The sequence below is a fragment of the Ranitomeya imitator genome, chromosome 6 (assembly GCF_032444005.1).
Source record: "Ranitomeya imitator isolate aRanImi1 chromosome 6, aRanImi1.pri, whole genome shotgun sequence".
Classification (NCBI taxonomy): domain Eukaryota; kingdom Metazoa; phylum Chordata; class Amphibia; order Anura; family Dendrobatidae; genus Ranitomeya; species Ranitomeya imitator.
In genome coordinates, this window is record NC_091287.1 from 414,338,675 (window position 1) to 414,349,095 (window position 10,421).

General features: G+C 43.5%; 1 protein-coding gene across 1 annotated transcript in view; it reads right to left on the minus strand.

The window, feature by feature from the left end:
• LOC138642786 (maternal DNA replication licensing factor mcm3) overlaps positions 1-8,963 on the minus strand; it is a 66,785-nt gene extending 57,822 nt beyond the window's left edge. The window contains exon 1 of the mRNA XM_069731259.1: positions 8,943-8,963. The gene's annotated coding sequence lies outside the window, so the exon portion shown is untranslated. The remainder of the gene's footprint in view (positions 1-8,942) is intronic.
• Between the last annotated feature and the right edge of the window lie 1,458 nt (positions 8,964-10,421).

Sequence of the window (10,421 nt, forward strand, 5' to 3'; positions counted from 1 at the left end):
AATTTTATGTGAGATTTGTGGACGACATGTTCGTGGTGTGGGACGGCGACCGGGCTTCATTCACACAGTTTGTGGAGTACCTGGCGCTTTCTAACACCATGAACATGCAGTTCACTCACCAGTTTGGAGGCACAGAATTAACATTTTTGGATGTGACCCTAAAAGTAATTGATGGTAATTTGCACACAGAGGTATATCGTAAACCTTCTTCTTGTAATTCTCTGCTGCATTATAATAGTGCCCACCCAATGTATGTGAAGAAAGCATTACCTTACAGCCAGTTCCTCCGCGTAAAAAGAATAAACAGTAATGTTGCGAGTTTTCAAAGACAATCCCAAGAATTATATGGAAGGTTCAGTAATAGGGGGTATCCCCAATCTGTCTTGAACTCAGCGTTGGAACGAGCAGAAACAGAGATCATAACAGAAAAAACATCTAAAAATGATAGAAAATTTGTTTTCTGCTTTAAATATGGTCCTATGGACGCACAAATTAGAACAGCAATTCGAAAAAATTGGCAAATTCTTTGCCAAGATCCAGCGTTGAAGGATATGACAGAGAAGGGTCCCCTTTGTTCCTGCCGCCGCAGTAAAAATATAGGGGATTTAATAGTCCGAAATCGGGTAACTTCATCTCATAACAATTGGCTCCGAGATACTGCACCCAAAGGGAATTTCCGTTGTGGGCATTGTAATTATTGCAATCAACATCAAACAGGAACTAATTTAAAAATTGGCCCAATAATGCATACAGTACGTGATTTCATCTCTTGTAGGACAACTCATGTGGTTAATATCTTATATTGCCCTTGTAGTTTTTTCTATATCGGGAAAACAATTCGCCCAATGTTTGTTCGATTCAGGGAACATCTCAATTCATTGCGCACAGGTAAGGGGGTCCCCCGCTTGATAAAACATATGAACGAACAACATGGAGGGGATGCAAAATTGCTTCGATTCGCGGGGATAGAGAAAACTGCCCTACCGCAGGACGGCGGTAATTTAGATCGTATGCTTCTGCGTAATGAAGCAAAGTGGATATTAAGAGCTAATGCTTCTGGACCAATAGGGTTCAATGATAAAGTTGACATGTCTGTTTTTTTGTAAAAAATTCATGTTTTTTTGCATAAGATTCATGTTTTTTTTGTAAAAAATTCCTTTTTTTGGAAAAAAAAATTCCTTTTTTTGGAAAAAATTCCTGTGTATTGGTTATCATATTATGGTATATTTCTGCCTAAATGACATTCTTCGTTACCCGTTAATGTTTTTATTGTATTTTAACTTTTCACTGTTTCACTTTCCCCCCCCCCCCCTTTTTTTTTTCCTCCGAATAGTGACTAATAAGTTCATTATGACGAAGTGAATAATGGGAGGGACCGGAAGACTACTTAGTTATAAGGCCCTCTCTCTCTTCACTCGCCATTGGATCTGTTGAAGTGCTCACCTAGCACGAAACAGCTGTCATCCTCTTTTGTATTCACATACCCTCCTTGCACCGCATGATCTCATGTGAATAAACCGCTTTGATTGTTCATATACCGGTGAGTGCGCTTTCAGTCTCTTCTTATGTATCATGTTTATCTATATCTGATTGACTCATTTTTCTCTCCTTCTTGGCTCTCATATGGGTCCAGTGCAAAAAAACACCTATTTTAAGCCATAGTTTCATCATACATTTTTCAGCACTGTGCACTTTGAAATTCATGTATATCCACTTACTACTCCCTTTTTTTATTTAATATATTCAGTGGTTATTGCATGGATTCCATTTAAAACTGATTATATATATGTATATATATATATATATAATATATAAAGCTGTATGTGTGTATATGTGTATGTATGTATGTATGTATATGTGTGTATATGTGTGTGTGTGTATATGTGTGTGTGTGTATATGTGTATGTGTGTGTATATATATGTGTGTATATGTGTGTGTGTGTGTATATGTGTGTGTGTGTATATGTGTGTGTGTGTATGTGTGTGTGTGTGTGTGTGTGTGTGTGTGTGTGTGTGTGTGTATATATATATGTGTGTGTGTGTGTGTGTGTGTGTGTGTGTGTGTGTGTGTGTGTGTGTGTGTGTGTGTGTGTGTATATATATATATGTGTGTGTGTGTGTGTGTGTGTGTGTGTGTGTGTGTGTGTGTGTGTGTGTGTGTGTGTGTGTGTGTGCGCGCATGTATGTATGTCCGGGATTGGCATCTGAAACGTCGCAGCTACAGCCACAAAATTTTGCACAGTCACACGTCTGGACCCTGAGAGCGTCATAGGCTATGTTGTGAGGTGAAATTTTAACCCCGCGCTTTCCAATTCACCAAACAATTTTGCCCCTACCTACATAATGGGGAAAAGTGAAAGGAAAAGTGTTGGAGGCAAATTGACAGCTGCCAGATGTGAACAAGGGGGACTTAAAGAATGAGAGCGATGGCGCCAAAGAGTATATACCGTACAGTTGCTAAGGTGGGGCCCCGACATGGGATACTCACCACACACGGGGATATGAACACACACAAAATGCGCCACACACTACCACATGCTTGAACACATATCCTCAGCACACATTTCACCACACATACACCAACCTCGCCACATAAAAGTCAAAACACAAAAGTCGTCGCTCAAAACTCGCCACGCACAAAACTCACCACATGCAAAAACTTGGCTCATGCAAAACTCGCCACAAGTGCAAAACTCACCTCATGGAAAACTCGCCACACGCAAAACTTGCACATGCGCAAAAATTGCCACATGCACAAAAGTTGCAACACATGCAAAAGTTGCCTCACACAAAACTTGCACATACTCAAAAGGCACCACACATAAAACTCGCCACGCGCAAAACTCGCCATGCGCAAAACTTGCTGCACACAACTTGCTACACTAACCTGTCACATGCAACTCGACACAAAAAGTTGCTACACGCATGTTGCCACACAAAACTCATCTCACAAAATTTGTTACATGCATGTCGCCACACGCAACTCAACACACAACTTGACAAACGAAACTCGCCCTAAAACACACACAAGTCTGGTATTATCCTTCAAAAATAAAAATCTGATTAATAAGCAGACAAACTACAAGAGCAACAAATGTACCATATAGGAAATACGGCAGCTGTCAGTCACATGACCTGTCTATTATGTGTATGTGTGAGCTAATATATACTGCCAGGGGGAGGGCTTCCTGTTGGCTGGGGATTTATCAGGCTGCCAATTTAGCTTACAAATACTGAGGTAAAAATACTGAGCAAATAACATGTGAACGAGGTCTAATACAGGAGGAGATGACACACAGGTATATACTATATACAGGGGAGATGACACAGGTATATACTATATAGAGGAGGAGATGACATACAGGTATATACTATATACAGGAGGAGATGACATACAGGTATATACTATATACAGGAGGAGATGACACACAGGTATATACTATATACAGGAGCAGATGACCTACAGGTATATATTATATACAGGAGGAGATGACATACAGGTATATGCTATATATAGAAGATGACATACAGGTATATACTATATACAGGAGGAGATTACACACAGATATATACTATATACAGGGGAGATGACACAGATATATACTATATACAGGAGAGATGACAGGTATATACTATATACAGGAGGAGATGACATACAGGTATATACTATATACAGGAGATGACATACAGGTGTACACTATATATAAGGGAGATGACAAACATGTATATACTGGGGTGAAAATGAGAGGTGTGAGGTGAAAATGAAAAGGTGTGAGTGCAAAACAGTGGAGTGATCGGAAAATGACAGATGTGAGGTCGAAATGACAAGTGTTAGGGGGGAATGAGAGGAGTGAGGGAGAAAATGAGAGATGTGAGGGGAAAATGAGAGGCGCGATGGGAAAATAAGAGAAGTGAGGTGCTATAACTAAGCACAGATATTTACTATGCCCAGGCAACACCGGGCTCTTCAGAGATATATATATATATATATATACACAAAAATTTTGTTACTACACATATACACAGCACTAATTGATTTTTGGCCATTATTTTTTGATATTCTTTTACTTTTTTGGTTTTTTAACAGCACCATTGCACTTTTTATATTTGGTTTTATCACTGCATGAATTTGGTTGTCAAATATACTTTTATCACTTTGACATTGCACGTTAAGTAATTTTTTGGCACATCATCAGTAATAAAATTACATAATAATTTGTTTGCTCTATTTTGATCATCTATTCATCATTGCACTTTATATGGTTTGATTTTTATGAAATTTTGTATGTATATGGATATCAATTAATATATATTTCCATCTACGTTCTAGCCATTGCACTTTACTATAATATGAAATATTGAGAAGATTTTGTTATTTATTTCCCTATTTACACCAGTCATGTGATATTTATATTATATTTTATTGAATTTGATTATATCATATATTATTTTTTACACTGTAATATATATATATATATATATATATATATATATATATATATATATATATAATCTCAATTAGCCTTACGTGCCCCACCCCCACATACTGAAATTAATTATTTGTTATTTAATTGATATTTTAATTATTTTTAATAAACTATTAATTTTTAAATGTATTGTGTCATATTGCATTTTATATTAATAAAATATTATGATTACATTGTTTTCAATTTTTTTGTAAATATTTTTCTTGGGTGTATCTTTGGAACTTAGACCCTATAAAAGTAATACCTGTAGTACAGATATTAGCAGTTTATTAGGCATAAAAAGAAAAAAAAGTCATACAAATTAGGGGGCTTCGGTGCACCCTTTGGCGTGAGCCAGACAGTACTCCATGCACCATTACACCCTCTCAATTAGTCACATCTTGATGACAGCGCTGTCTGTACTCAATCATTATACTAATGACACTGATCAGAGTTTGAGCCAAGTAACATAGTAACATAGTAACATAGTTAGTAAGGCCGAAAAAAGACATTTGTCCATCCAGTTCAGCCTATATTCCATTATAATAAATACCCAGATCTACGTCCTTCTACAGAACCTAATAATTGTATGATACAATATTGTTCTGCTCCAGGAAGACATCCAGGCCTCTCTTGAACCCCTCGACTGAGTTCGCCATCACCACCTCCTCAGGCAAGCAATTCCAGATTCTCACTGCCCTAACAGTAAAGAATCCTCTTCTATGTTGGTGGAAAAACCTTCTCTCCTCCAGACGCAAAGAATGCCCCCTTGTGCCCGTCACCTTCCTTGGTATAAACAGATCCTCAGCGAGATATTTGTATTGTCCCCTTATATACTTATACATGGTTATTAGATCGCCCCTCAGTCGTCTTTTTTCTAGACTAAATAATCCTAATTTCGCTAATCTATCTGGGTATTGTAGTTCTCCCATCCCCTTTATTAATTTTGTTGCCCTCCTTTGTACTCTCTCTAGTTCCATTATATCCTTCCTGAGCACCGGTGCCCAAAACTGGACACAGTACTCCATGTGCGGTCTAACTAGGGATTTGTACAGAGGCAGTATAATGCTCTCATCATGTGTATCCAGACCTCTTTTAACCCCTTCATGACCAGGGGATTTTTCGTTTTTCCGTGTTCGTTTTTCGCTCCCCTCCTTCCCAGAGCCATAACTTTTTTATTTTTCCGTCAATTTGGCCATGTGAGGGCTTATTTTTTGCGGGACGAGTTGTACTTTTGAACGACATCATTGGTTTTAACATGTCGTGTACTAGAAAACGGGAAAAAAATTCCAAGTGCGGTGAAATTGCAAAAAAAGTGCAATCCCACATTGGTTTTTTGTTTGGCTTTTTTGCTAGGTTCACTAAATGCTAAAAATGACCTGCCATTATGATTCTCCAGGTCATTACGAGTTCATAGACACCAAACATGACTAGGTTATTTTATATCTAAGTGGTGAAAAAAAATTCCAAACTTTGCTAAAAAAAAAAAAAAAAAAATTGCGCCATTTTCCGATACTCGTAGCGTCTCCATTTTTCGTGATCTGGGGTCGGTTGAGGGCTTATTTTTTGCGTGCCGAGATGACGTTTTTAATGATAGCATTTCGGTGCAGATACGTTCTTTTGATCGCCCGTTATTGCATTTTAATGCAATATCGCGGCGACCAAAAAAACGTAATTCTGGCGTTTCGAGTTTTTTTCCCGCTACGCTGTTTAGCGATCAGGTTAATACTTTTTTTTATTTGATAGATCGGGCAATTCTGAGCGCGGCGATACCAAATATGCGTAGATTTGATATTTTTTTTATTGATTTATTTTGATTGGGGCGAAAGGGGGGTGATTTAAACTTTTATGTTTTTTTTATTTTTTTCACATTTTTTTAAACTTTTTTTTTTAACTTTTGCCATGCTTCAATAGCCTCCATGAGAGGCTAGAAGCAGGCACAAGCCGATCGGCTCTGCTACATAGCAGCGATCTGCTGATCGCTGCTATGTAGCAGAATTGCACGTGTGCTGTGAGCGCCGACCACAGGGTGGCGCTCACAGCGACGGGCAATCAGTAACCATAGAGGTCTCAAGGACCTCTATGGCTACAATGGAGACGCATCGCCGACCCCCGGACATGTGACGGGGGTCGGCGATGACGTCATTTCCGGCCGCCCGGCCGGAAGCGGTAGTTAAATGCCGCTGTCTGCGTTTGACAGCGGCATTTAACTAGTTAATAGGTGCGGGCAGATCGCGATTCTGCCCGCGCCTATTACGGGCACATGTCAGCTGTTCAAAACAGCTGACATGTCCCGGCTTTGGTGCGGGCTCACCGCGGAGCCCTGCATCAAAGCAGGGGAGCCGGCATCGGACGGTATAGTACGTCCGATGCCGGTAAGGGGTTAATGCACCCCATGATCCTGTTTGCCTTGGCAGCTGCTGCCTGGCACTGGCTGCTCCAGGTAAGTTTATCATTAACTAGGATCCCCAAGTCCTTCTCCCTGTCAGATTTACCCAGTGGTTTCCCATTCAGTGTGTAATGGTGATATTGATTCCTTCTTCCCATGTGTATAACCTTACATTTATCATTGTTAAACCTCATCTGCCACCTTTCAGCCCAAGTTTCCAACTTATCCAGATCCATCTGTAGCAGAATACTATCTTCTCTTGTATTAACTGCTTTACATAGTTTTGTATCATCTGCAAATATCGATATTTTACTGTGTAAACCTTCTACCAGATCAGATCAGTAAGTGTCAGCTTACTGTGATCCAACTCTCTGGCATAAGAATCAGCAGTAGACAGAACGTCATTTCTCCGTAGTCTGTGTCCACAGAAAGCACTAAGATGGCATCCGAGTGCAGCTTGATGTTTTACACGCTCTCACAGACCTGTATGGGTGCGCCTGATCAGATTTGCAGAGCCACTCGCAGCATGCTGTAATTTTTTTCACAGACCGATTCAGTATGTAGGAAAGATCTGTAGATCTGCGCTGCCCCATAGTATAACACTGGTCCGAGTGCTACGTGATAAGCGTTGAATAGCAGTCATCTGATATATACGCTCATGTGAGTGAGCCCTTACAGTGTCAGTGCGCGCACTCATCACTGGCTCCGTCTGCAGTACAGTGACAAGCAGCAGCTGCACACAGGCGCCAGCAATGAGAGCGCGCACGGACACCAAGCACGGCAGGATGTCACCGCAGAGGTGCAGACAAGACATGACCGTGTAAACCGAGGGGGCGTAATGTGATCTGAGCTTCTAGGGTGCACCAAAGCCAAAATCTATACCACAGGTGTGATATTACAGGGGACCTCCGAGTACATAGAACACAAGGTGCCCAGACATGGCGCCTGTGTGAGGGGACTCCGACCACAAAGACTCAGTCACCGATGACAAGATGAAACGTCATGGCTCAGGGAGTGACGATATGACAAGAAACCTGGTAATGAAGAGGGTACTGAGGTGACTGCCGAGGATGATGGGAGTAGTAGTACGGGGTCAGTAGGAGACGCGTTAAGGTATGTGCACACGTTGCAGATTGGACTGCGGAATTTTCCACACAGAATCTGCATCTCTTGGCAGAAAGCGCAGGCCAAAATGCTTGCGGAGTTAATGCAGAATGGATGCTGATTTCTTGTGGATTACTTGCGGATTGTCATGCGTTTTTTTGATATGCGGATTTGCCTTACTCAATTTATAGTCAATGGGTGCAGAGACGCACAAAGAATGGCCATGCTGCAGAAAAAAAACACAGCAAATCCACGCAGATTTTTCGGCAGCATGTGCACAGCAATTCTCAAATTCCCATTGACTATCATTGTTACTGTACTACACTGTGGATTTGATGCAATTCAATGTGGTAACGCATCAAAATCAGCAACGTGTGCACACAGCCTTATATATCCTATGTCAGCAGCAGCTCCAAGAGATCTAAAGCCAGGGACCCTTTATTAGACACATTTGTTTCTGTATGCAGAAATTATGTACAGCGAGATATAAGCCGGAGCCTCTATACAAGTGATACACGGAGAAAACCGCAAACAAAGCGCACAGCACCGGACGCACGACACCTCATCTGAGCTTGGCTCACGCTGCAGCCCTGACAGGTAATGACACGCAGTCACCAGCAGGTGGCGCTGCAGGAGTAAATGCTGCAGAGTGAGCCGAGCTCGGAGATCTGACAGGTAATGACACGCAGTCACCAGCAGGTGGCGCTGCAGGAGTAAATGCTGCAGAGTGAGCCGAGCTCGGAGATCTGACAGGTAATGACACGCAGTCACCAGTAGGTGACGCTGCGGGAGTAACATTCGAGCTCGGCTCACGCTGCAGCCCTGACAGGTAATGACACGCAGTCACCAGCAAGTGGCGCTGCAGAAGTAACTAAAGCCGAAGGCTGCGCACATCATCATCCAGGAAGTCGAGGTACTCTCTCTGCGCCTCCCGCAGCTCCTGGTCCTCTAGCCCGCCCTGCAAAGCCATCGTCTCCACTTACCGCTCGCTTGCTCCGCCCCCTCCATATAAATCCGGATTACCACGTGACCCAAAAGCAGCCCCGCCCTCAACTCTGGGCAATAAATGAAAGTGAGCGCAGGTGTCTGAGACAGTGTAGAGAGACGAGTGCGAGGCTGCTGGTAGTGGCGGCCAGAATGCTTGTAGTGTCCATGTGTGGTGCAGGCCAGATACTGGACCCATGGAGGCCCATTTGCATTGTTCCCCAACTCCGGTCCTCAAGAGCCACCAACAGGTCATGTTTTCAGGATTTCCTTAGTATTGCACAGGTGATGGAATTATCACCTTTGCAATACTAAGGAAATCCTGAAAACATGACCTGTTGGTGGCTCTTGAGGACCGGAGTTGGGGAACACTGCGTTAAGATATGACAGCCTTAGTAAAGCCACTGCTGGGATTGTAAGGTGTTGCATTCATTAAGAGATGCTCGCCACATCACGACCTTGGTGCATATCCTCAGTGGTGCTCGGTCCTCAGTGGTGTGGGCTCCTCAGTGATGTGGGCTCCTCAGTGATGTGGGTTCCTCAGTGGTGTGGGCTCCTCAGTGATGTGGGTTCCTCAGTGATGTGGGCTCCTCAGTGGTGCTCGGTCCTCAGTGGTGGGCTCCTCAGTGATGTGGGTTCCTCCTCAGTGGTGTGGGCTCAGTGGTGAGCTCCTCTGGTGCATGCTCCTCAGTGATGTGGGCTCCTCAGTGGTGTGGGCTCCTCAGTGGTGCACGCTCCTCAGTGATGTGGGTTCCTCCTCAGTGGTGTGGGCTCAGTGGTGAGCTCCTCAGTGGTGCGGGCTCCTCAGTGGTGTGGGCTCCTCAGTGGTGTGGGCTCCTCAGTGGTGGGCTCCTCAGTGGTGTGGGCTCCTCAGTGGTGTGGGCTCCTCAGTGGTGTGGGCTCCTCAGTGATGTGGGTTCCTCCTCAGTGGTGTGGGCTCAGTGGTGCGGGCTCCTCAGTGGTGCACGCTCCTCAGTGATCTGGGTTTCTCCTCAGTGGTGTGGGCTCCTCAGTGGTGTGGGCTCCTCAGTGATGTGGGTTCCTCCTCAGTGGTGTGGGCTCAGTGGTGCGGGCTCCTCAGTGGTGCACGCTCCTCAGTGATCTGGGTTTCTCCTCAGTGGTGTGGGCTCCTCAGTGGTGTGGGCTCCTCAGTGATGTGGGTTCCTCCTCAGTGGTGAGCTGCTCCTCAATGGTGCGCACTCTTAGTGTTGCGCACCTCAGTTTTGTTGCCAGAAATACTGCTGAAGGTGTCAGTTAGGCCTCCATCACATGTCCATGTCTCCAGTACGTGTGGTGACAGTTTTCTCACCGGAGACACACATAGACCCAATTAGATTTCTCACAATGCTAGCGGTGACTTCATGAAGGTTACCGCAGTTGATTGGCCAGAGGATCACACTGACCTGAGTGTGGCAACAGCTGGCAGTAACCTCTCTGACTTCGCCGTTCATCACTGAAGCTGCGGCTCCTGGATTCAT